The sequence below is a fragment of the Leopardus geoffroyi genome, chromosome C1 (assembly GCF_018350155.1).
Source record: "Leopardus geoffroyi isolate Oge1 chromosome C1, O.geoffroyi_Oge1_pat1.0, whole genome shotgun sequence".
Taxonomy (NCBI): domain Eukaryota; kingdom Metazoa; phylum Chordata; class Mammalia; order Carnivora; family Felidae; genus Leopardus; species Leopardus geoffroyi.
The window spans coordinates 34,373,054-34,400,386 of record NC_059328.1 but is presented as its reverse complement, the minus strand read 5'-3'; the positions used below and the strand labels follow the sequence as shown (position 1 = coordinate 34,400,386).

At 40.7% G+C, this 27,333-nt stretch overlaps 1 protein-coding gene, 1 long non-coding RNA gene and 1 other non-coding gene across 6 annotated transcripts in view; 1 reads left to right on the top strand and 2 right to left on the bottom strand.

Annotated features, from left to right (window-relative positions):
- The window catches only part of ST3GAL3 (ST3 beta-galactoside alpha-2,3-sialyltransferase 3), a 191,545-nt gene that overhangs the window by 132,014 nt on the left and 32,198 nt on the right, over nt 1-27,333 (bottom strand). The gene's annotated exons all lie outside the window — the stretch shown is intronic.
- Nucleotides 23,107-27,333, top strand: part of LOC123597751 — a 29,348-nt gene continuing 25,121 nt past the window's right edge. The window contains exons 1-2 of the long non-coding RNA XR_006712245.1: nt 23,107-23,294; nt 26,935-26,939. This is a non-coding gene — a long non-coding RNA (uncharacterized LOC123597751). The remainder of the gene's footprint in view (nt 23,295-26,934; nt 26,940-27,333) is intronic.
- On the bottom strand, nt 23,611-23,743 carry LOC123600225. The gene has a single exon (XR_006713584.1). It is a non-coding gene; the product is annotated as a small nucleolar RNA SNORA70 (small nucleolar RNA).

The window sequence follows — 27,333 nt, the reverse complement described above, 5'->3', positions numbered from 1 at the left end:
TCCCAATCAAAATCCCAGCAAGTTGTTTTATGAATACTGACAAATGGATTCTAAAGTTTATAGGGAGAGGTAAAAGACCCCGAACGGGCAACACAATACTACAGAAGAACAGGGGTGCGTGGGTGGCTCAGTAGGTTGAGCAGCCACCCGAGTTCGGCTCAGGTCATGATCTCATGGTTCACAAAGTTCAAGTCCCACATCAGGCTCTGTGCTGACAGCTGGGAGCCTGGAACCTGCTTTGGATTCTGTGTCTCCCTCTCTCTCTGCCCCTCCCCCGCTCACACACTGTCTCTCTGTCTCTCTTTCAAAAATAAACAACATTTATAGAAGAAGAACAAAGGTGGGAGACCGACATTACCTAACTTCAACACTTACTATAACACTATAGTAATCAAGACAATGTGGTATTGGCAAAAGACAAACAGATCAATGGAACAGCATAGAGGGCCCAGAAATAGACCCACATAAATACAGTCAACTGATCTCGGACAAAGGAGCAAAGGCAATACAATACAGCAGACACAGCCCCTTCAACAAGTTGGTACTGGACGCCCACATGCAAAAAAGTGAACCTAAGTAGAGATCTTTCAAAAAACTCAAAATGGATCACAGACCTATGTATAAAACAGAAAACTATAAAATTGTTAGAACATTGAGAAGAAATCTAGATGACCTTGGGTTTGGCTGTGACTTTAAAAAAAATTTTTTTTTTTTAACATTTATTTATTTTTGAGACAGAGAGAGAGCATGAACAGGGGAGGGTCAGAGAAAGAAGGAGACACAGAATCTGAAACAGGCTCCAGGCTCTGAGCTGTCAGCACAGAGCCCGACGCGGGGCTCGAACCCACGGACTGCGAGATCATGACCTGAGCCGAAGTCGGACGCTCAACCAACTGAGCCATCCAAGTGCCCCTGGCTGTGACTTTTTAGATACGCCACCAAAGATGGGATTCAGGAAAGAAAGAGCTGTTATGTCAGACCTCATTAAAATGAAAAACTGCTCTGTAAAGAGAATGAAAAGACAAGCACAGTTTGGGAGAAAATAATTATAAAGGCATATCTGATAAAGGATGTTTATCCAAAATATACAAAGAACTCTATTCTTCAACAATAAGAACACAGACTACCCAATTAAAAAAATGGGCCAAAGATGTCAACAGACTCTTCATCAAACAAGATATACTGATGGCAAATAAACATACAAAAAGAGGGGCGCCTGGGTGGCTCAGTCAGTTAAGCATCCATCTTCTCTTCAGCTTAGGTCATGATCTCACGGTTCATGAGTTCAAGCCCTGTATCGGGCTCTCTGCCGTCAGCACAGAGCCCACTTCAGATCCTCTGTTCCCCCCTCTCTCTGTCCCTCCCCCACTAGCATGTGTGCAGTTTCTCTTTTTTTTCTCTCTCTCTCAAAAAGGAAATAAACTTAAAACAAACAAACAAACAAACAAACATAAAAAGATGTTCCACAGGGCACCTGGCTGGCTCAGTTGGTAGAGCATGTGACCCTTGATCTCAGGGTTGTGAGTTCAAGCCCCATAATGGGTGTGGAGCCTAATTAAAATAAATAAAATAAAATAAACACTTCAAAAAAAGAAAAGAAGATGTTCTACATCATATGTCAACAGAGAAATACAAATTTTTAAAATAACAATGACATACCACTACACATATTAGAATGGCCAAAATGCAGAACACTGACAACACCGAAAACTGACAAGGATGTAGAGTGACAGCAGTTCTCGTTCATTGCCGGTAGGCGTGCAAAATGGTACGGCTATTTCGGAACACTGTGGGGCCGCTTCTCACAAAACTAAACACACTCTACTATACAATGCAACAACGTATGTGGTATTTATCCAAAGGGACTGACATTTTATGTCCACAAAAAAACCTTCATACAGATGTTTATAGCCGCTGTATTCATATTTGCCAAAACTTGGAAGCAATCGCAATGTCCTTTAATAGTTGAATGGAGAAATCAACTGTGGCAGATCCAGACAATGAAATATTATTAAGTGCCAAAAAGAAATAAACTATCAAGTCATGAAAAGACATGGAGGAGCCTTACATGCCTATTGTTTGGTGAAAGAGGCCAATCTGAAAAGGCTGCATACTGTGTGATTCCAACTATATGATACCTGGAAAAGGCAGAACTATGGAGGCCATAAAAAGATCAGTGGTTGCCGGCGGGGAGGGAGAAATGAACAGGTGGAGCACAGAGGATTTTTAGAGCAGTGAAACTATTCTGCATGATTATATAACAGTGGATACATGTCATTATACGTTTATCCAAAGCCACAGACAGTAGAACACCGAAAGTAAACCCTAACGTAAACCATGGGTTTTGGGTAATAATGATGTATCAATGCAGGTTCATCAATTGTAATAAGTGTGGATGGTGGGGATGTTGGTAATGGGGGGAGGCTGTGCATATGTGGGGTCAGAGGGTTTATGGGAAACATCTGTACTCTCCCTTCAATTTTACTGAGAACCTAAAAATGCTCAAAAAAAAATAAATAAATAAAGTCTTAAAAATAAAAACTCTGCAACTCACTTTCAAACAGTGAAGAAAAATGTGTGTCTGTCTACCTCCAAAGACAGAACAAATGTGGCAAAACATTAACATGTTAACTTTTCTTTTTTTTTTTTTTTTTTTCAACGTTTATTTATTTTTGGGACAGAGAGAGACAGAGCATGAACGGGGGAGGGGCAGAGAGAGAGGGAGACACAGAATCAGAAACAGGCTCCAGGCTCTGAGCCATCAGCCCAGAGCCTGACGCGGGGCTCGAACTCACGGACCGCGAGATCGTGACCTGGCTGAAGTCGGACGCTTAACCGACTGCGCCACCCAGGCGCCCCAACATGTTAACTTTTCTTAATGTTTTCATTTTTGAGAAAGAAAGAGCACAAGCAAGGGAGAGGCAGAGAGAGAGGGAGACACAGAATCCAAAGCAGGCTCCAGGCTGAGCTGTCAGCACAGAGCCTGACACAGGGCTTGAACCCACGAACTGTGAGATCATGACCTGAGCTGAAGTTGGAGGTTTAACTGACTGAGCCATCCAGGCGTCCAAAAACATTAACATGTTAACCAGATAATCTAGCTGAAAGGATTCTCATGCTCCCGGTACTGTTCTATCAACTTTTTACTGTTTGCAATTTTTCCAAAGCAAAAAGTTGAGGTGAAACACATAGAAAGGATTAACAACGAGTCAGAACCGAAGCCCTGAGACCAGAGCACATAGTAACCGCTGTAGGACAACACTAAGATGCCAAAGGAAGTCGAACCAGAATCTCTCCACTCCTTGGGGAAAAAGAAAAAAATAAAATAAACTCACAGGTTGAATGTCAACCAGGAGCCAAAATCACAGCCACCAGAGCTGGGTCAGATGTGAACCTCCAAACTGAGGTAAACTGAGAAGGCACTGCAGTTACAACACGCAAAACCCTGCCCTTCGTCCTTCCTCACTTCCATTTTCCTACTTGTGAGGACATTCAGAACCTAATTGAGAAGTTCACTAATACAGAGACTTTTTTTCCAAAAAAAGATTTGAAAACAAAGGTTGTATTAGTCAAAAGAGAACAAATAATGTCCCCATTTGACTCCATTTATTGAACAACTGGACTAAATAAAAACTTCTTTCTTTAAAAAAAAAACAAACCTTGGGGCGCCTGGGTGGCTCAGTCGGTTAAGCGTCAGACTTCAGCTCAGGTCACGATCTCGCGGTCCGTGAGTTCAAGCCCCGCGTCGGGCTCTGGGCGGATGGCTCAGAGCCTGGAGCCTGCTTCCAATTCTGTGTCTCCCTCTCTCTCTGCCCCTCCCCCGTTCATGCTCTGTCTCTCTCTGTCTCAAAAATAAATAAACGTTAATAAAAAAAATATTAAAAAAAAAAAAACTAACCTTGTGGGATAAGAAAGGACACAGAGAATGTAGAGAAGAGCACTTAAGCAATGAGTTAGTTCATAAAGGAAGGTCAGTTCTGTCATCAGACCTCTGGATTTCAGATAATATGTATATAATTAGAAAAAGCACATACATGTATCGGATAAAAAACTGGACTGCCTCTATTGGATGTGTTTGATTTCAAGTCAGCAGGCTTCGAATATTCCCCCCTTTCTTATTTTTTCTTTTAACTTTCATACTCCTGGAGGAGAGACAAAGGAGATCCCAAATCCAGGAGCACACATCTTTGAAAAGGGCAATCTTCTGTAGAATACGAAGTATCCATTTGTTTAAGAAACTTATTTTCCTGGGGTGCCTGGGTGGCTCAGTCAGTTAAGCATCTGACTCTTGATTTCAGCTCAGGTCACGATCTCCCAGTTCGTGGGTTGAAACCCTGCATCAGGCTCCATGCTGACAGTGTGGAGCCTGCTTTGGATTCTCTCTCTCTGCCCCTCTCCACCTGTGCTCTCGCTCCCAAAAATAAACAAATAAACTTTAAAAAAAAAAAAAAAAGAAAGAAACTTATTTCCCTGCAAATAATAGTATAGGTGTCACAGCTATAATCACCTGGATGGCAGAAACATCCATACACATACACAAAACACACATCCATGAAAATGGCCTAGAGAGATACACGCCAAACCTTTCGAGTGGGACTGTGTGATGGGTCAGTTTTAGTTTTTACTCTATACATTTGTTCACTGAAGTTAGGTAAATGAGCATGTGTTCATGTTTAAAACGTCTAATTTATGTATTTATTTACTTTAAATATTTATTTTTGAGCGACTACACACGCGATCAGACTGTCAAGTGCAAGCAGGGGAGGGGCAAAGAGAGTGAGGGGGACAGAGGATCCAGAGCAGGCTCAGCCCTGACAGCAGAGAGCCCGACGAGGGGCTCAAACTCACAAACCGTGAGATCATGACCTGAGCCAAAGTCAGACGCTCAACCGACTGAGCCACCCAGGTGCCCCTAAAATGTATGCCTAATTTAATAAGGCCCTATGATCTTCTAATATCAGACTACTAACGCTATACCGTATAAGTCACACAATTAAAAACTTTAAAAAACATATGTATACACCAGTGTGATTCATTATATGTAACAAGGAAAAACATTCGGGACACAGAAAACAATTCAGGAAAAAAATAAAACAAAAATTACCTCAGATTGCCTCTGAATGACAGAAGCGTAGATGTTTATTCTAAAATGAGCCTTATTTTATCGTGGCTCAAACACACAGCCTCACAAAATTTTGTGAAAAATTGTAATTTCTGAGCTCTAATTTTGAGATTACTGCATCAAAAGTGGTCTCCAAAAAGACGCAGCCCCACTTATTCAAATATAAATGATGATTCCCAAGAATCTGTTTTTACAGTACATGGAAAAAAGGTCTCTAATTCATGTCTTCTAAACCAGCCAGTCTGTTTATGGCAGACATGCTCAAGCACTCATTTTGGATATAAAATGCATTCACAATTTTCACGTACATGTAAATAAGCGAAGCGTGTTGATTGCCCAAAGGGAGGGAGCTGGGAGAAACCGCAGGCTGGGAAAGGCAGAGGGAGAAACGCTGATGGACTGATGCGGGACTACAGAATCCCACTGGACTTGGAAAACTGGAAGAGTGAAGGTCCGAGACCGAGACCGGCAGACACACGGTGAGGCCCTGAAACTCGACAGATGCCAGCCACCCTTGTTCCTGTGGCAGTCGAGGCTGCACCCATCAGAACGTGAAAAGGGCTTTGTCTACCTTGAGGGGAAGATCTGAATACTCCTTGCTCGAGACTGGGGCACGGCGCTTCCTTCCAGCTCAGAGATGGAGCTTCATTTGATTAAGATCCCAGGCAGTTGGCAAAGTATCTGGCATGCAGCAAGAACTCGGCAATGTTTGCTCAACTTCTCCCTTCTTTTTTTCTAAATGTATGTTTGTTTGTTTATTTTGTGAGAGAGAGAGAGAGAGAGAGAGAGCGCCCTTGCGTGCCAGCACAGGAGGGGCAGAGAGTGAGAGAGACAGAATGAATCCTAAGCAATGCATCCACACTGTCAGCAGGGAGCCCGACGCGGGCAGAGCTCATGAACTGTGAGATCATGATCTGAACAAGTCAGATGCTTAACCACTGAGACACCCGGTGCCCCTCTTCTCCCTTCCAAGCAATGAAGAAGCAAGGTGTGATTTTATCAGAGGCTTTGTTTCTAGCATTAACAGTCTGTCAAAAACTGTCCAACTGATTCTCATCCCTGTTCTCACTTCCAGGATAGCTTGTTTCTTTTCCTCGGATCAAGGTGGTCTTTGAACAAGACACCCTCTTTCTTTAGGATCTTGTCACCAGCTCTACCTGAACAAGTCAAGATGAGACTGCACCTTCCTTCTTGGGCCAAAAGCTTCCAATCTGCACTGTCTGCGTTAATCTATGCATACAGCTGAGGACTGCAGGCCGGTCACGGAGGCAGAAGTTCTCTCTCTCAAAACTTCTGGCATAAAATTGCTCACAATATTCTCTCTTTATCTTTTTCATGTCTGTTAGCTTCTCTACTGTTGCCCCTGCCCATTCCTGGTGTTGCTCATTGGGCACTGGGGCTCCCACGCTCTCCCTCCCCTGATTCCTCTGTGGTCAGTCTTGCCAGAGCTCTGACCATTTTATCTGTCTTTTGAAAGGACAAACTTTTGGGGTTGTTAATCCTCTATATTCTGTTTTGTTTTTCTCTTCAAACTCTACTCTTAATTATTTTGGTTTCCTTCTTTGGGTTTAATTCACTGTATATTTTCTAACTTCTTGAAACACATGTTTAGATCACTGATTTTCACCCTTTGTTTCAGTTTTTTCCCCATATACACATTTAGGTCTATAGATTTCCCTCTAAGCTTGGTTTTAGTAGCATTACATAAGTTCTAATGTAGTGTTTTTACTATCATTTAATTCAAAATACTCTCCAATTTCCATTATGATTTCGCCATTGACCCAATGATTATTTACAAGTTCATTTCTTAACTTCTAAACATACAAGGATTTTCTAGTTATCTTTCTGTTACTGATTTCTAGCTTAATTCCACTGTGGCTAGAGAATGTGTTCCATATGCTACCAATCCTGGGAAACTTATTGAGATTTGCTGCATGTATGACCTGATGTTTTCTCTTCATTTACCCAATAAAATCTACACTCTTCAACGTGACCTGAATCATGACCTACCCACCCGGTAAGGGATGTCCCCCATTTACACCCTACATGCCGGCCATGCTGGACTCCCCGTAGATGCCAGGCTCTTTCACATTCTGTGCCTTTTCCCATGATCTTCGCTTTGCCAGAAATGCCCCTCTCTGTCTGCTCCTCCTCATCCTTCTCTATGTAGTTCAGAGGACCCCTCCTCCATGCAGCCCTTCCAGCCCTCTCCCCATTCCTGGCCTAAGGGGCAGCCAGTCCCTGTACCTCCAGGTTTTCCCTTGCCACCGCTTCTCCACACTGCTGCCAGAGCTATCTTACTAAAGCACAAATCCAACCACTTCTCTCTCTGGTTTACAATCCTTTCATCAGAGGCTCCCCTCTACCCAGAGCCCAAACTTGGTGCTCCAATGCAGGACTCTCTCCCAGCCCTTCTCCAGGTACCCCGCACCTCTGTTCATGCTATTCCCTCCACCTAAAATGCACTTCCCAAACAGTAAATATCAAGGGCAGTGGTGGGGGCAGAAGAATTTCCCTTCATTAATTTGTAATTACAGTATTTATTTTATTTCAGGAGGATTCCAGTGCTTTCCCAGCAGAGTGTGGGCTGTGCAAAAGGCTGGACGGCACTGTGTGCCCACCTATACCTCCCTGTCTTAGTATGTGTAACACCTGGTGCCCTCGTGTTTTAAAGCATGCCTTACCAGGGACGCCTGGGTGGCTCAGTCGGTTAAGCATCTGACTTCAGCTCAGGTCATGATCTCACGGTTCATCAGGCTCTGGGCTGAAAGCTCGGAGTCTGAAGCCTGCTTCGGATTCTGTGTCTCCCTCTCTCTCTTCCCCTCCCCTGCTTGCACTCTCTCTCTTTCAAAAATTAATAAACGTTTAAAAAACAATAATAAAATAAAGTATGCCTTACCTAACCAGGCTATAATTTCCTTAAAGGTATGGACTGAGGCTGATTTAATTTTGATCTCAGGAGACTAGCATAGTAACTAGCTTAATAAGTACAACTAAATGAACTTCACTGAGGGAATAAAGGAAGGCAATTTTAAATTCTAGGTACTCAGATGGAAATTCCAGAAGAAAACTCTGCGTTCTGTTAATTCTCCTTCATACCCAAGTCCAGAACACCACGTCTCCACCAGTTATTTCCATTCCGTGTAAGAATATTTAACGGCTGGGCTACATCAAACCTAAACTTGGGCGGCTGATATGGGGGCCTCCATAAATGGGACTCTGCCCCACTCCAATCTTCCGTCCCACTCCCCCCGCCCCCATTCTTCACTGGCTGCTCTCAGCAATCACCGTTGCTTCAGAAATACCGCTAATGCTCTACTTACCTAGATCACTTTTCCTAGGTCCCCTAACGTCTTACCCCTTTCTTTTTTAAAGTTTTGTTTTTGTTTTGTTTTGTTTTGTTTTGTTTTTGAGAGAAAGAGAGCTGGGGAGGGGCACAGAGAGACACAGAGAGAGAGAGAGAGAAAGAATTCCAAGCAAGCTGTCAGTGCAAAGCCTGACACAGGGCTCGATCTCACAAACAGTGAGATCAAGACCTGAGCTGAAACCAAGAGTCGGATGCTTAACCAACTGAGGCACCCAGGCGCCCCAGTCTTACCCCTTCCATCAGGGTCCCTGCTTTAGGGCACATGTCTTTCTCGAGGCCCCCCTCGATTTCACTTCTTCCTCCTCACCTCTGAAACACTTAATCTGGCCCTGTCTTACCCCTGGGTCCTTTCTCTGAGCCTCAGCTTTCAGGCTGCAAACTTCCCAGACCCTGGTGCCTCTCATCCTATGTGTCCCACACTGCCTAGAACAAAGCTAGCTGTCAGCTGTCACTCAACAGTAACACCCGTTGACTGACAAGTCACTGATGTCTCTACCTTGGCTTCTCTCCGTCCGACTCAAGGGCTGCTTGGGTGGTGCCCAGGTGAATCCCCAGGAGCTATCAGTGCTATTTGCATGAACATTTCCTGTAATCCTAGCTCCCCCAACCACCTCCATGTTACCGTGAGAAGACCTGCCTGCATAGCTGAGCGATTCTCACAGCTCTGTGACAGAACCAGAGGCTTTTCCATTTCCTTCTGTACCACTAGAAATACACACACACACACACACACACACACACACACACGCACGTACACAACTGAAGTCGTTTTGCCTCTTTTTGCCTTTCCAGAGCAAGTAAGCTTTAAATTCTCAGCTCTGTACGATTTTGTTCTGTCCCTACCCTCTGGTAAAACCTCGCTTTCCTGAGCCTTTGAAAAATACCCCCTCCCCCCCCCCCAGGTAAAAATAAAACTGTGATATTACGCTTTTGGAAACTTCAACATGTAATTCTAAGAAAGTAAAAACATACAGTTTTGAAGTATCTTTGGTTCACCAACAGTGACGAAGTCCAGCCACTGCAGGGTGTGAGCACTAGAATACCCCAGCAGTGCGGGCTCCACGTCTGTCTTCGTCCTCCCGGGCGCACGGCTATGCTAGGGTCCAGCTCCCCTCAGCCGGTGCCTGGGGTCTGAGGATGGGATGTGGGCCGCGGAGGTACACCAGCTCCGGCCCTGGCCCCTGGAGAGCTTCTGCAAAACCTCCATGTTCTCTCCTATTCGTCCTCTGTGAACTGGGTCAGAGGACCAGGGGAGGCGTCCAAGGCTGCAGGAGCTGCTGGGGTCACTAGATGGGAACGGTCTGTGTCCCTGAACGATGAGGTGGAAGGGAACTCTTCCCCCGGCCCCCACAGCCCCGCCCTAGAGGTGTTAAGTCACTGCAGTTTGGGGGTAGTTTGTAATTATAGCAAGTCTGCCCTAAAATGATAGTATCCTGAATTCTTTTTATTTTTTTAAATATATTTTTAAAAAGTTTTTAAATGTTTATTTTGGAGAGAGAGAGGCGGGGGGGGGGGGGGGGGGGAGGTGCAGAGAGAGAGGGAGACACAGAGTCCGAAGCAGGCTCCAGGCTCTGAGCTGTCAGCCCAGAGACCGATACAGGCCCAGAACTCACGAGCTGTGAGATCATGACGTGAGCCGAAGTCAGACACTCAACCGACTGAGCCACCCAGGCACCCCCTGAATTCTTAAAGTTAAAAACAGCAATTATTCCTGAGTGCTACTTACAAGCAACTCTGTCTAAAGCCCTTTTGTTACACTGCACTAGCCATGTTACTATTTTCCCTTCCGGGTGACTTGGGCATTGGTGGGAGCTGTAGTGCACCCCTCAGATCCCTTCCCCACCTCCCCGTAAGGAACAGACGACTAGTCCCCATCTGCTGGGATCATGGTGGGCAGAAAGCCTCCAGCTGTCAGGCATCTTCAGGAAATGCTTAGCTGAAAACAGATGCTTGCCCAGGATCGTGCCTTCTTGGCCCTTCCAATGACTAGTGGCAGCCTATGGCCAGTCAAGGAGAAACTATAAAGATGAAGTCCCCTCCCTTCAACTCAGAAGGGCCATCCAAACTTTACAGCCCCCACGGCATCGGCTGAAGCCTTTCTTGGGACTGAACCACAGTCCAACTTCTCCCTCTGCACAATCCAGCCTCCCTTTCCTCCCTTTCCTTTCTTTTCCTATCGAGAATGTTGACCCCAAACCACTCCCCAATAAGACTAACCTTTGTGTCAGAGTTGCTTTTTCAGGATCCAAGCAGAGACAGGCACTGTATTCTTGACACAACAACCCTGCCTCCGAATATGACACAAATACCATACTTTCCAATCAAAAATGAAAATACACAAAGTCACAATGGGATAGAAGCTTTAAGCTTAAAACTTAGACTCTCCAGGATGGGTGAAACAGGTGATGGGGATTAAGGAGTGCACTTGTGATGAGCACCGGGTGATGGATGGAAGTGTTGAATCACTATTCTGTGTACCTGAAACTAATATTACACTACAGGTGAACTAACTGGAATTTAAATAAAAACTTCCCCAAAATAAAATAAAACAGACTCTCTACAAAAATTCAGAATGTATTATACTATTAAAAGACAGACTCTTTCCAAGAAAATAAGTAAAAGAAACCATAAACATTTTAAGATCCGCTTTGAGAAAAGGAGCTTTGAAATTGTCCTAAAGAAAATGTTACCACCTGGCTTGTAATCAAATAAAATTATTAAATACGTAGCAAAGAGGTACACAATAAAAATTATTGAGGATCTATTATCCATCCATGCAGGTATTTAGTTTTTGTTTTTGTTTTGTTGTTGTTGTTTTGAGAGAGAGATCACAAACAGGGAAGGGACAGAGAGAGAGGGAGACAGAATCCCAAGCAGGCTCCACACTGTCAACACAGCGCCCAGTGTGGGGCTCAAACTCACCAACTGTAAGATCATGACCTGAGCCAAACAAGAGTCAGATGCTTAACCGACCGAGCCACGCAGGCACCCCTAGAGCAGTTGCTTTTTGAGTACTCACCACAACACAGCGCTGGGAGCTTTATTCACATGCACTATCTCTTAAATTCTTTCTAAGTTCTGCAGGCAGTAAAACTCAGGTTCAGAAAGCGTAAATAAACTACTTAAAGTCCCAGAGTTAGAACTCCAAGTCAGGTTGGGCTTCTTCCAGAGCCTCAACTCCTGTGGTAGTCTTGCATATTCAAGCTACTATGAGGTGTTGACTAAGTAATTTGCAAGGGGGAAGGGAGAGCAAAGGCGAGTATATGTGGTTCCAAAACCTGTTCTCTCCTCTTACCCGTCTCTACTGACGGTAGGCACAGGCACGGCCTTCTAGATACACACACTCCAAGGAACGAGTTAAAGAACTATCCCATGCACGATTCTGCCAGAAGGAAGATACCCAGCACAAAACTGTTCTCTAGCAATTCAAAAGGTTCTTCTGCCCTCTTGTGGCTGAAGGAGACTACTACAGATCAAAGCTCCATTAAAAAGCTAAAATACCATATAAAGGCAATTGGCAGTCATACAACACAGGAGGCAACTGTGACAGGCTCATAATGAACCAGATTTAATAACTCAAAAATTTGATCTTGCCACTCTTCCATGACAACCACTGCTTGGAATAAGATAAGAATAACAATACTAGAGATCAGGGAGAAAAACGACAAAAATCAGTATTTTTGTAATGATAATAAGGACTATGACAACTGCTACATCCATCCAGAACAATGATAAAAGTGTAAAACATTCTAAACCCCAAACAAAAATCCTCATCTTTACTTTCCACATGTAACAATGTATTTTAGAAATCTCACAGCAGCCAGTACAGAGCCTCCTCATGCTTCCGGGGCACAGCACCCCCTTGGATGGGTGAACTTGGCCCCTACTGGTGAATGCTTCGCCGCCTTCCAAACTTTCACCATTAAAAACAATGCTGCAAAAAGCAAACAAATAAAAACTACGACAGTGCTATCATTTTGTAAGTGTACAAGAATACCTGCAGATGAATTCCTAGGGAGGAAATGGGGGGTCAAAGGGCACATGCATGCCTTTGCACTACTTTTTAAAAACTCTTTTCTCCCTCTGATTTTCCCTCCTCTCTCTCTGGCTGCTCCTTCTCATGCTTTCTTAAAAGTTTTATTTTAAGAAAAACAAAAGTTTTATCTGGGGTGACTTTCTAAGCAGTGACCACATGCGCTGCTCACCCCTTAGTTATAAATTCCTCCAGGACTTGGTCTTTGGTCCTCTTTCATTCTGTAACCTTTCCCAACTATCATTTCTCTTCCCTGAAGGCAATCAAAGTTACTATTTTGGGGTTTTATGCTTCCAGAGTGATTTTATGCATATATATGCAAATGTATATGTACTGTGTATGCCTGTGTATGTATAAATATGAACATCCATGCACGAGACTTTTCCCTCCCTTGCTCTACAAATCCATACTCTAAACTGAAGGGGTGGTAAGGGGACACTGCCAAGCAGCAACTTTCATAAGAGATGAAACTGAGGCCCCAAACCTTTTTCAACCTGCAGGTCTGTGCCAGACAACTGGAGTGGACCCACAGGGGAAGATCAGATTCGAGTACTGTCTCCCATCCTAGCCTACTGTAGGACAGGTTTCACCAAGTAGCCACAGATTAACTCAAAGGAAGGACAGAGCACAGAAGCCAATAAGTCAAAGATCAGAGTCTAAATACGATCTTTCACATCTATGGTTATTTGCCTATGAAAGATTTTTGATTTTTTAAAAACATTTCATTTTGAGAGAGACGGTGCAAATGGGGGAGGGACAGAGAGAGAGGGACAGAGAGAATCCCAAGAGGGCTCCACACTGTCAGCACAGAGCCCGATGTGGGACTTGAACTCACGAACCATGAGATCATGACCTGGCCCTAAAACAAGAGTCAGACACTTAACCAGCTGAGCCACCCAGGGGTCCCTGATTTTACTTTTAATGAAAGTTTTCTAACTACGCAAAAGTAGAGAGGAATGTAATGAACCCCATCCAACAGATTAAGCAATTAAAACATTTTGCTATTGGTTTCCTGGTTTCACTCCTTTCTTCTTTCGCTCTCTCTCTTCTCTTCCCTCCCCCCGCCCCTCTTTCTTTCTCCTTCTCTCTGTTTTGGCTACATTATTTTAAAATAAGTCCCTGACATCATGCTATTTCATCTCTAAATACTTTGTCTGGACATAATTATAAGACAGAAAGAGATTTCCTTATTGTGACCACAATATCATGATCACATCTAACAAAGTTAATTTCTTAATATCATCAAATGCTCAGTCCACATTCATTATTTCCACAATTATCTCAAAAGAATCTTTCTAGAGCTGACTCCTTAGGTTTCAAGAGAACCTACAGCCAAACAAATTCCAAGCCCAGCGTGCAACAGCCCATGACTACTAAATCTTAAAAGAATTTCCAGGTTCCCAAACCCCCACCAACAGGAAATGAACTGCTAAGGCTCCCAGGGAGGGCATTCCTCCCAATGCCCATGCTGACGTAGCCTTGGCAGGTATGGGTTCAGGAAGAGCCACCCTATACCCTTTACCTCTCATACTCCCATCCCTCCAGTTCTAAGCAAACACTAATCTATTTTCTGTCTCTACAGATTTGCCTCATTTGGACATCTCATACCGCATGTGGTCCTTTATGACTGGTTCACATGCTTTCAATGTTCATTCACGTTGTAGGATATATCAGTACCTCATTCCTTTCTTCATATTCCATTGTGTGGAGAGACCACATTTCATTTATCCACTCACCAGTTGATAGATATCTGGGTTGTTTCCACTTTTGGCTGTTATGAATAATGCCGCTATGAAAGTTTGTGTACAAGTTTTAATTTGGACATGTGTTTTCATTTCTCTTGAGATCCTAGGTATAAACTCTGGGTCAAACGTTAGCCCTGTGTTTAACTTTTTTTTTTTTTTTAATGTTAATTTACTTATTTTGAGAGAAAGAGAAAGAGAGTGCGCGGGGGAGGGGCAGAGAAGGAGGGAGAGACAGAGAGAATCCCGTGAGATCATCACCTAAGCCAAAACCAAGAGTCCGACCAAGCCACCCAGGCACCCTGGTAACCCTGTGTTTAACTTTTTAAGGAATGGCCAGGCTGTTTTCCAAAGTGTCTACACCATTTTACATTCCCACCAGCAGTGCATGAGGGCTCTAATTTCTCCACATCCTCACCAACACTTGCCCTGTCATTTTGATTACAGCCATCCTCCTAGGAGTTAAGTGGGGTCTCATTGTGATCTTTATTTGCACTGCTCTGGTGACTCATGATATTGGGCATCTTTTCACGTGCTTACTGACCATGAGTACACAGGTTTTCCCAATATCCGAAAGCAGAGCATTCCTATGAAACCTTTCATAAGCCAAAATGGCCTAAAGTGAGGAAGCAATTACCACTAATTTATATGGAAAAATGTTTGAGCGTTCCCAGGCACAAAAATAATAACCCCTTTAGGCTTTTCTGGTATTTTAGGACACATCTTGCTAAAGGATGCACAAAATAAGTTGAGATAAAGCACTGATGCTCACAGACACAGTCCAAAGCTTATGGCAGCTTGAGGCTGACACAGTGACTGTGGTTCCCGCGGAAGGAACTAGGGGGCGCCACTCTCACTGCTTGAAGGGCACGCTTCCTGGATAATAGCTCACTGCAAGACACCGAACGCTACTTTCTCTTTTCACCTTTTTTCATGAAAACAAAAATCCTCTTCAGAGTTCTCTCAGCGAAAACAGGTACTAATAATGCAGGTCTTTCGGAAAAGCAAAGTGGCTAACACAAACTTTTGCAAAGCAGGAAATACCCGCATCTTCTTTGCAGAGATGGCTATTCGGATCCTTTGCCCATTTGAAAAACTGGGTTGTCTTTTTATTTTTGAGTTATGAGAGTTGCGCACTCTATTTTGCCCATCTTTTCCATTGAGAATAAAAGCTTCCCAACCACTTAAGAAAGTAGTGATTGTTCTTTTTCTATAGCAAGAAGTAACTACCAGAACTGGTTTCGAGCTCACCCAAATCAATGATAGCTTCACACCATTATACAAGCTTTTGAAAAGCCAGGCAATCGACAACAGCTTCACCTCAATGACCATGCTTCTGAAAGCCATTCCATTGAACAAGAATCCTACTCAGACAGCTGTGTATCCAGAGCTAAAGGTCAACCAACCCCTAAACACTCTTACTTCTGAAAGTCTACCAATGCCTGAACTCCACTCTTTTGAAGACTCTAGAATAAACAGGGGTTCTTGAAGTCCTGGTATCAGGACCATTTTACGTCTTCAAAACCCACTGAGGATCCCAAAGAGGGCCTATATGATATGGGTTAATAATTATACTAACATTTACTATACTGGACATTAAAACTAAGAAATAAATTAAAAAATAATAAAAAAAACTAAGAAATATTTAAATAGCAATTTAAAATTAACAGTATAAAGCTCATATTATAAGTTTAAGAAAAATAACTATTTTCCCCCCAAAATTAGTAGGAAGAGTGGCACTGTTTTAAATTTGTGCAAATGTCATTTACAGCTTTATAAAAGTCTGGATATGCATCCATTTCCACATTCAATCTGTTGTGAAATGTTTTAAATATACGAAATTTTTTTTGGCCTCTCACAGATACAGTTAGAAGAGGGAAAGATATTATAATAACCTTTTCAGATGGTTATGGACATTCCTCTTTGATGCTACCCCAAACTCAAAAAGCAGTAGTTTCTTACAAGTTAGTGGCAATACTGAATCTGAAAGCATATCAGTAAACATTTTCATACTTTGTTACATTAACATCCACTGGTCTTACACTTTGAATGAATCTTTTAGCCACGCATAATTTGTTAACATCATAACAGTGGTCTTTTGGACATTATTAGTTCACTGAGTTGTACAAAACTTCCAATGTTTTCACACTCATTTTGCCACATTAAAAAAATCACATTTGTTAATATCACTACCAATCTCATCAGAAACGTGTTTAAATATTGAGAAGGTGTCAGTTTCGTGGCAGCAGACAGAAGCTTTTCAGAATTCTAATTTTCATTTGAAAGCTCAAGTTTTATCTAAACAAAAAAGTCCGTTGTTTCCCTTGAAGTGACAGGTGTACTGTATTCCTTTTTGAGAAAGTCTCCCAAATACCCAAGTCTGAATAACCATGGTTTGCCTGTCAGTCATTTTTTCAAGTAAAAATGGTGTTCCCTCAAAAGAGTAGCTAGTTCAGCTTGCAGCTCAATCACACAAGTGCTTTTCCTTGAGACAATAATAAAACGTCAGTGTGCATAGTAGTGCTTTATGCATACTTAAGCATATTTCCCATTTCATCATCGTATTTGTTTTGTTATTATTTATTTATTTTTTTAAATAGGCTCTACACCCAACGCGGGGCTCGAACTCACAACTCCGAGATCCACAGCTGCATGCTCTACCAACTGAACCAGCCAGATGCTCCCATCATATTTGTTTTTTAGAAAAACGATATATACTCAAAGGTCAAGATTTAGTCAAATTAAGATCTGTTTCATCAAGAACTTTCTTCAAAAAAAAATTTACTTATTTAAGTAATCTCTGCATTCAATGTGGGGCTCAAACTCACGACCCCAAGATCAAGAGTTACATGCTCTACCAACTGAGCCAGCCAGACACCCCTCACCAAGAACATTAAGTGAGGGGCGCCTGGGTGGCTCAGTTGGTTGAGCGTCCGACTCTTGATTTCTGCTCAGGTCATGATCCCAGAGTTGTGGAATCAAGCTCTGCGTTGGGTTCCATGCTGAGCATGGAACCTGCTTGGGATTCTCTCTCTCTCCCCTGCTCATGCTCACACACACTCTCTAAAATAAAAATTAGGGGCGCCTGCCTGGGTGGCTCAGCTGTTTGAGCATCCAACTCTTGATTTTGGCTCAGGTCATGATCTCACAGTTGGTGAGATCGAGCCCTGGGTTGGGCTCCAGGCTGTTAGCCCTTTTAGCTCAGAGCCCACTTGGAATTCCCTCTCTCTTCCCTACCCTCTGCCCCTCCCCCCATCAAAATAAACTTTAAAAAATTAATAAATTTAATTTAATTAAAATTAAAAAACAACATTCTCAGGATGCCTGGGTGGCTCAGTCAGTTAAGCATCTGACTTCATCTCACGGTTCGTTGAGTTCAAGCCCCATGTCGGGCTCTGTGCTGACAGCTCAGAGCCTGGAGTCTGCTTTGGATTCTGTGTCTCCCTCTGTCTGTCCCTCCCCTGCTCGTGCTCTCTCTCTCTCTCAAAGAATAAATAAACATTAAACAATTTTTAATAAAAAATTTTTAATAAAAAAAAATTTAAACATTCTTAAATGAAACTGGCTTTTTTTTTCCCTCAGTGTGTGGGGCAGTGAAAAGTACAATGACTGTTAGTTCAGTTTGGTACCCTGCTTTGCTCCGTGCTAAGGTGTGAGCCGTTGTACCCACCATCACTTTGCAACACCAATGCAAATGGCAACCCGCTGCAATGGGCAACCAGTATCTTATTATTAACATGAAAACGCTCTTGACAAAACTCTGAAAACCACTGCTAGGAAAGAGGGCTCTCTGTTTTGTTCTAAGAAACTATGTCTTACAAGCACAGTTCTTGCTCAAATGACCAATACATTCAACTTTTTGTTTCATGTATAAGTGTTGGCCTCTTCTTTCAAACATTTGTTTGACACCCTGCCTTCTTTTTTCTTTTCCTCGCTACATTTTTTTCTTCTGTTAGTTCTGGAGTCACGCACTTTACACACTCTATTCATGTAGCAGTTAAGCGAGAAAACTCACCTGCACGTAAAACTTAGAATTCTAAATTTATCAATATATTGAACCCTCCTACCAAACAATGTAAGAAGAATACTTTAACTCTTAACCTCTCTCAATTGATATGCTATTACTGACTAGTAGTATAGTTCTCTCCCTTTGTTTCTATAATACCAAATATTGGGCAACAGCATCAATGTTTGCTTAGATATCCTGACATTTACCATTCTCTTTGCTTACCAATCCTTCCTGCATCTTTCTTCTGGAATCATTTTCTTTTTTCTGAGGTTTATGCTTTGTAAGTGCCTTTACTGAGTATCTGTTAGTATGAACTTTCTTCAGTGTTTGTGTCATTCTTGAAACATGCATATGCAGGGTTCTAGGTTGACAGGTGTCTTCTTTACACAAAATAAAATAGTTCACTGTCTCTGGCTTTTACTGCTGCTCTTGAGAAGTCAATTGTCAGTCTAACTGTTGTTCTTTGGAAGGTAATCGCTCCTTTTCCTCTGGCTATTTTTTAAAAATATTTATTTATTTTTGGGAGAGAGAACAGGTGGAGGAGGGGCAGAGAGAGGGAAACAGGATCCGAAGTAGGCTCTATGCTGAGAGCAGAGAGCTCGACGCAGGGCTCAAACTCACGAACCATGAGATCATGACCTGAGCCGAAGTTGGACACTTAAACCCACTCAGCCACCCAGGCGCCCCATCTCTGGCTATTTTTAAAAACAGTATTACTGTGGTGCCTGGGTGGCTCAGTCGGTTAAGCATCTGACTTCAGCTCAGGTCATGATCTCACAGTTCATGTGTTCAAGTCCTGCATCAGGTTCTGTGCTGACAGCTCACAGCCTGGAACCTGCTTTGAACTGTGTCTCCCTCTCTCTCTGTCCCTCCCCTGTTTGTGCTCTGTCTCTCTCAAAAATAAATAAAAATTTTAAAAATTAAAAAAAAAAAAACAGTATTACTGAGGTCTAAATTAACATACAATAAACTGTCTATATATAAAGTGTACAACTTGAATTTTGACATATATCTGTGAAGCCATCACCACAACTATGATAAGAAAGATATCAACCCCACAAGTTTCCTCAGGCTCCTTTAATCCCACCCCTCACCCTACTCCATTCCCAAGCTACCTCTGACCTGCTTCTTGTCACTATAAATAAGTTTGCCTTTTATAAATAGAATCATATTTTACGTACTCATTTGTGTCTGGCTTCTCTCAGCGCAATTACTGTGAGATTCATCCATGTTATTTGTGTATGAACAGTTCATTCCTCTTTTGTACTCACATGAGATGACAGACGTTACGTAAATTTGTTGTGGTAGTTATTTCACAACACATACATATATCAAATCATCGTGCTGTACACCTAAAACCAATACAATGCTGTATGCCAATTATATCTCATAAAGCTGGGAAAAAAACAGTTCACTCTTTTAAGTTCATTCCTTTTTAATGCTGAGTAGCATTCCATTGTGTAGATGTACCACAATTTATTCATTTACCTACTGATGGATCTTTGAGTTGTTTCTAGGTTGGAGCTATTACAAACAAAGCTATGATGAATGCACACGTACAAGTCTTTGCGTGAACATACACTTTCACCCCTCTTGAAGAGGAATAGCTGGGTATGTTAGGTGAATGTTTAATGTTTTTAAGAACTGCCAAATTGCTTTCCAAGTGGTTGTACCATTTCCCATGACCACTTGCAGTGCAGAAGTGTTAACAGCTGTCCCATTCTGGACAACACCTGATGTAATCTATCTTTTTCATATCAGCCATTCTAAAGAGTTTAGAGTAATACTTTCTTATGGTTTTAACTTCTACTTTCTCCTAAGGACTAATAATGTTTAGTATCTTTTCATGTGCTCACATGTCATCTGCATATCTACTTTGGTAAAGTGTCTATTTACATCTCTGCCCACTTTGATGTATTCAAAATACAAGTTATTTATTGTATTTATGGTTTGCAAATTTTCTCCCAGTCCATGGCTTGCCTTAAAATTTTTGTTAACAATGTTTTTTGAAGAGCAAAATTTTTTACCTTTGATGCAGCCCAATTTATTAATGTTTTCATGCTTTTTTTTTTACCCTCCCTAAGATATCTTTAGCAAATTCAAGGTTACCAAGATTCTGCCCTATATTTTGTTTATAGTTTTAGCACTTCCATTTAGATATATGATACTTATCAAGTTAATCTTGTACATGGTGAGAAACATGAGTCAAGATTTGTTTGCTACCATTTATCAAAAAGATTGTATTTTTTTTCCTATTGAATTGCCTTGGTATCTTTATCAAAAATCAACTGGCTATTAAATAAGTAAATCATAGGAATAAAAGGCACAGCATAAGGAACACAGTCAATGTATGTGTATTTCCTTCCCTTTCCCTTATGTTCATCTATTTTAAGTTCCACATGAGTGAAATCAGATATTTGTCTTTCTCTGATTTATTACGCTAATACACTCTAATTCCATCCACACTGTTGCAAATGACAAGACTTCATTCTTTTTGATCACCGAGTAATATTCCATTGTGTGTGTGTGTGTATACACACACACATACACACATACTACATATGTGTATATATACACACATATATGCACATACTACATATGTGTGTATATATATATATACACACACATACACATACTACATCTTCTTTATCTATTCATCAGTCAATGGACATTTGGGTTCTTTCCATAATTTGGCTATTGTTGATAGCACTGCTATAAACATTGGGGTGCATGTGTCCCTTCGAATCAGCATTTTTATATCCTTTGGGTAAATACCTAGTAGTGCAATTGCTGGGCCATAGGGTAGTTCTTTTTTTATTACTAAAAAAAAATGTTTTCTTAATGTTTATGTACTTTTGAGAGAGAGAGAGAGAGAGAGAGAGAGAGAGAGTCAGAGTGTGAGTGGGGGAGGGACAGAAAGAAAGGGAGACACAGAACCTGAAGCAGGCTCTAGGCTCTGAGCTGTCAGCAGAGAGCCCGATGTGGGGCTCAAACTCACGAACCACAAGATCATGACCTGAACCAAAATCAGACGCTTAACTGACTAAGCCACCCAGGCACTCCAGGGTAGTTCTATTTTTAATTTTTTGAGGAACCTCCATATTGTTTTCCAGAGTGGCTGCACCAGTTTGCATTCCCACCAACAGTCCAAAAGGGCTCCCCTTTCTCTGCACCCTTGCCAACATACATCTGTTGTTTCTTGAGTTGTTAATTTTAGCCATTGTAAGTAAGCTCTGTGCCCAACCTGGGGCTTGAACTCACGACCCCATGATCAAGAGTCACATGCCCTACCAAAACTATTTTGACAATTTTAAATTCTCTGTATTTTCATATTAACTTTAGAGTCAGTTAGCAATTTCTAGCAAAAAAGTGAATTTTTAAAAGAACCCACCACACCTTCTGGGATTTTTAGTGGAAATGTGTTGAATCCTAAAACAAATTGGGGAGATTCAGTATCTTAAGATCATGCTTTCTGCTGCGTGAACACGGTGTATCTTTATTTCAATATTCTTTCATTTCTTACGCAGCAATGTTATGTGGATTTTAGTGTAGATGCTGGCTATTCTGCTCCCTAGAGAGTCTTTCCTGCATTCAGATAGGCTAGTCTCCTAACTATCACAGAATGTACCAGCATACAGAAACGATTACCCAACCACATTGAGGGAATTGCAAAGAACCCTATGGAAAATAGTATAAATCAAGTCATAAATTTTATTCCCCTTTTTCTCCCATTTCTTCCTCCTACAGAGGCAACCATTCTATGTTTAATGGATACATTTGCTTACGTTCTTTTAGTATATGTATGTTTGATATGCATTTACTCTTTCTTATCAACTTTATCCAGGAGTAATTTACATACAATAAACTGCTTCAATTTAATGTATACAATTTGAAGAGTATTTACAGTTATATACATTCACAAAACCACTGCCATTATCAAGACACAGGGCATTTCTATCTCAAAAAATTCCTGTGCCTGTTTGCAATCCATTTCTCCCTTCATGTTTCATCCAAGGTAACTAACAATCTGCTTTTAATTATTAATGATTAGCTTGTATTTTATATAAATGGAACATATAATATGTAGTCATAATATACTATTACACTAATATCAATTAATATTAATGTGTACTAATTAATATTAATATTAGTATGTACTTAATAATATTAATATGTACTCATTCATGAGTTTAACATTCATCCACAATGCTGAACGTATCAACTTTGTTCCTTTTCATTGTTAAATGGTACTTCACTGTGTGAATATTTCACATTTTGTTCATCCATTCACCTGTTGATGGACATTTGGGTTGGTTTCCAGTTTGGAGCTCCTGGGAATAAAGCTGCTGTGAGCATTCATATACAGGTCTTATTTGGTCATATGCTTTTACTTTTTCTTAGGTAAATACTTACGAGTGGAATGACTGCCATTTGGCAGGTGTGTGTATAACTTTTTAAGAGATTGCCAAACTGGTTTTCAAAGGAGTTGCACCATTTTACATTCACAACAGCAATATAAGAGTTCCATTTACTTCATATTCTTGCTAACACTTTATCTTTTTTCAAAACTTAAGTCATTCTAGTTGATATGTAATGTTATCTCACTATGGTTTTAATTTGTATTTCTATGATGAGTAACAATGCTGAGAATCTTTTCATGTGCTTATTACCATTGTACATCTTTTGTAAAGTGTCTCTTCAGATATTTTACCCATTTTTGGTTAAGCTGTTTACCCTCTTATTATTAAATTATAAGAATTTTTTATATATTTTAGATACAAACATATGCATGTACTAAATATTTTTAACTGAATGTTATATATACAAGTACTCAATATTCTTCCCCATTCTATGGCTTGTCTTTTCATTTTCTTAGTTGTGTTTTTTAAAGGACAAACATTTTTTTTTTTTTTTTTTGACAGGAAGCAGGATTTATTGGTGGGCATGAATGGGGAAGGGCAGTGCTGAGGTTCTCATGAGTGCAGAGCCCTCCATTTGTCCAAGGGTCTGCGATCAGGGATGTATTTGACCCCACAGCCGTCTGGGATGAGCCGCTTTTCAGCCACCATGTCTTTAAATTCGTCCGCATTAAACTTAGTAAAGCCCCACTTCTTGGAAATGTGGATCTTCTGGCGGCCAGGGAACTTGAACTTGGCCCTAGGTAGGGCCTCAATCACATGCTCCTTGTTCTGCAACTTGGTATGGATGGACATGATGACTTGGCCAATGTGGACCCTGGCCACTGTGCCCTGGGGCTTTCCAAAGGCACCCCGCATACCTGTCTGGAGCCTAGACTGGAGAAAGCATGAGGCCAAACCTCAATGTCCACCAGAAGAAAACTGTCTCCAAGGTCCCATAGGGCAACCCGTACAACCAACAGGCTGCATACACTACCAAGGAGGCTGCTGTTCACAGCCACTGCACAGTGGGCCCCACGGGGAAAGAGCACAGTCAGCTTAATTGGCTGCAGAGGACAAACATTTTTAGTTTGGGTCAAGTTAATTTATCGCTTTTTAATTTTATGGCTCATGTTTTTTGTTTCCTAAGAAATCTTTGTATTCCTGTTCTTTTAATTTACAAAAGTGGCATTGTGTTATTCTGCTTCACTTTTGACTTAAATTATGTGTTTAAAGTTCCATCCATGTTGTTTTGTGTATACTGGATCTGTTACTTCTAACAGCTGCAAATCATTTCATGATATAAATACTCTACTTTTTGCCTACTCACCCCCACCCCTAGGATGGAAATACATTCATCCTCCAACTCTCTGAGCACACAAATAATGTATGTCTCTGGTAAGTGCCATGGAATGAATGAATGAATATATATATATATGTATATGTATATGTATATACATATATATATACACATATATATACATATATATACACATATATATTCATTCATACACATATATATGTGTGTGTATATATATATATATATATATATGTATATATATATGGCAGATTTGCTGAGCTAAAGGATGTATGTATATTTCAGTTAGTTATTACAAGAATGTGTTCCAGAATGGCTTTACCAGTCTGCTTCCCACTGGCAAAGAATACAGGTTACTATATTCTCACATTCCTGCCAACACTTGGATTATCCAGCTTTCTAACATTTTTCTGTCAGTCTAAGGTATAAGGAGATATCTTGTTTTAATTTTAATATTTGTTATAGCTCATGAGTTTGAATATCTATTCCTATGGTTAACCTTATGGGTTTCTTATTCTGTAAACTCCATGTTCTAATTCTTTGCCCATTTTCTACTGGGATTGCTGCCTTTTTCTTCTTCCTTTGCAGGAATTCCTTATATATTCTAAATATCAAACCTAGCAAATTTTATTTTTTTAATTTTAATTCCAGTATCGTTGACAAATACTGAAATTTTCTTCTCCCAGTATATTATCTACATATTAACTTCATCTATCATGTCCTCAATAGCACAAAAATCTCAATGAACATTCTCTGTACACTTAGAACGAATGTGTATTCTGCCATTGGGTAAAATGTTCTATAAATGTCAATTAGGAAAAGGTAGTTCATAGAGTTGCTTAGATCTTCTATATCCTTACAGATTTTTGACTTGTTTTATTAATTACTGAGAGAGGGGTATTAATATATTTGAACATTATTGTGGATTTGTCCCTTTCTCCCTTTTAGTTTTAATCAGTTTTTGCTTAATGAAGTTTAACACTCTCTGATTATTAGGTACATACATATTTACGTATGTCTTCTTGACAAACTGCTCCTTTTATCATTATGTAATGACCCTCTGTAATCTCTTGTCATATTTTTTGTCATAAGGTATAATGAGCTGAAATTAATATTGTTATGCCAACTTTCCTATGCTTATTATTTATATAAGATATATTTTCCAAAAAAAAAAAAAAGATGTATTTTCCATATCTTTGACCCTGTTTTTTCTTTGAACCTGTTTTTAAATTTAAAATACAGGTCTCTTAGGGATGCCTGGGTGGCTTGGTTGGTTAAGCATCTGACCGGCTCAGGTCATGATCTCGCGATTCATGGGTTCGAGCCCCGCATAGGTCTCTGTGCTGACAGCTCAGAGCCTGGAGCCTGCTTCTGATTGTGTCTCCCTCTCTCTCTGCCCCTCCTGGCTCACACTCTGTGTGTGTGTGTGTGTGTGTGTGTCAAAAATAAATAAACATTAAAAAAAGTATTTAAAATAAAGGTCTCCTATCAGGACATACATCCTGCTTTGTTAACCATTCTGACAATTTCTGCCTTTAGCTGGAGTTTTAATCCATTCCCATTGAAATGTAATTGTTAACACAGTCAGGCTTAAGTCAACTGTCTTAAATTTGTTTTCCATTTTTCTCTACTGTTTTTTTGCTCTTATATTGCTGTTTTCCTGCTTTTGGGGGCGGTTAACTATTTTTTAGTGCTTTTTATTTCTTCATTGGCCTCTCAGATAAATATGCCTCTTTGTGTTATTTTTTTTCCTAGTAGTTGTTCTACCAAGGAGTTCTGCTAAAGAATACACCTCCTTAACTTATCAGAGTCTATTTAGAGCCAATATAATACCTCTTCATGTCTGACATTTCCTACCTCTTACTTTACTCTTTCCTCACTTTATACACAACATTCCTACTTCCCACTTCTTCTTTTCACAAATGTAATAACTTTACAACAGGTAAGGTTCCACTTATCTCCCCTCTCCCCATGTCTTGTGCAAGTTTTGTCATATCTTACCTCTACACATATTCTAAGCCTCATTCTACAGGGTTATTATTTTTGCTTTAAGCAATTAGTTGTCTTTTAAGCAAATGATGAGAAAAAAAAGGAATGAGTCTTTTATATTTGCCCATTATTTACCATTTCCAGCAACCTTCGCTTTTCCCTATTGATCCAAATGTCCATCTGCTCTCACGTCCTGTTGACTGAAGGACATTCTTTAGTGTTTTTTCTGTAATGCATCTTTGCTAGCAACAAACTCTCTTAACTGTTATCTGAAAAAATGTCTTCATTTCATCCTCATTTTTGAAGGATATTTCCAACAGATAAAGGATTCTGGGATGACAGGTGTTTGGTATTTCTCTTTCAGCACTTTGAAGATCTTTCATTGTGTGAACTCTACTGGTTCTGGTGAAAGGTCAGTGTGATTTCCTACCCCCATAGAGAATGTTTCTTTTTCTTTGTCTTCAAGATTTTCACTTTAGATTTCATATGCCTAAACTTTCATATGCCTAAACTTTCCCAATATTTAACTATCATATGCCTAAACTTTCCCAATATTTATCCTTTTTAGAGTTTGCTGAACTTCTTAGATCTGTAAGTCAATGTTTTTCACCAAATTTAGGAAGCTTTCAGCCGTTATTTCTTAACATTTTTTTCTGTCTAACACTCATATATATTAGACAATTTTATACTGTCCCACAGGTCCCTGAGGCTTAGTTCATTTTTCCTCAATATTTTTTTTTTTTCTGTGCTTCAGACTGGAAAATTTCTATTGCACTCCCTTCAACTTCACTGACTTCTGTTATTTTCAACTTACTGTGAAGTGAAATCTTCACTTTCTGTTCCTATACTTTTTAGTACTAGAATTTGTTTTTGGTTTTTTTATAGTTTTGATTTCTCTGCTGAGACTACTTATTGTTCACTGTATTTTTCTTTAATCCTTTAAATTATTTGTAATAGGAGCAGTTGGGTGGCTCAGTCAGTTAAGTGCCAGACTTTGGCTCAGGTCATGATCTTGCAGTTTGTGGGTTCAAGCCCCACATTGGGTTCTGCACTGATGGTACAGAGCCTGCTTAGAATACTCTCTATCTTGCTCACACTCTCTGCCCCTCCCCCACATGCATTCACACTCTCTCAAAATAAATAAGCTTAAAAAAAAAAAAAAGAACAGCATTTATTTAAAAAAATAAAATAGGGGCAACGGGGTGGCTCAGTCGGTTGAGTGTCCAACTTCGGCTCAGGTCATGATCTCACAGCTTGTGAGTTTGAGCCCTATGTCGGGCTCTGTGCTGGCAGCTCAGAGCTTAGAGCCTGTTTCAGATTCTGTGTCTCCCTCTCTCTCTGTGTCTCCCCTGCTTG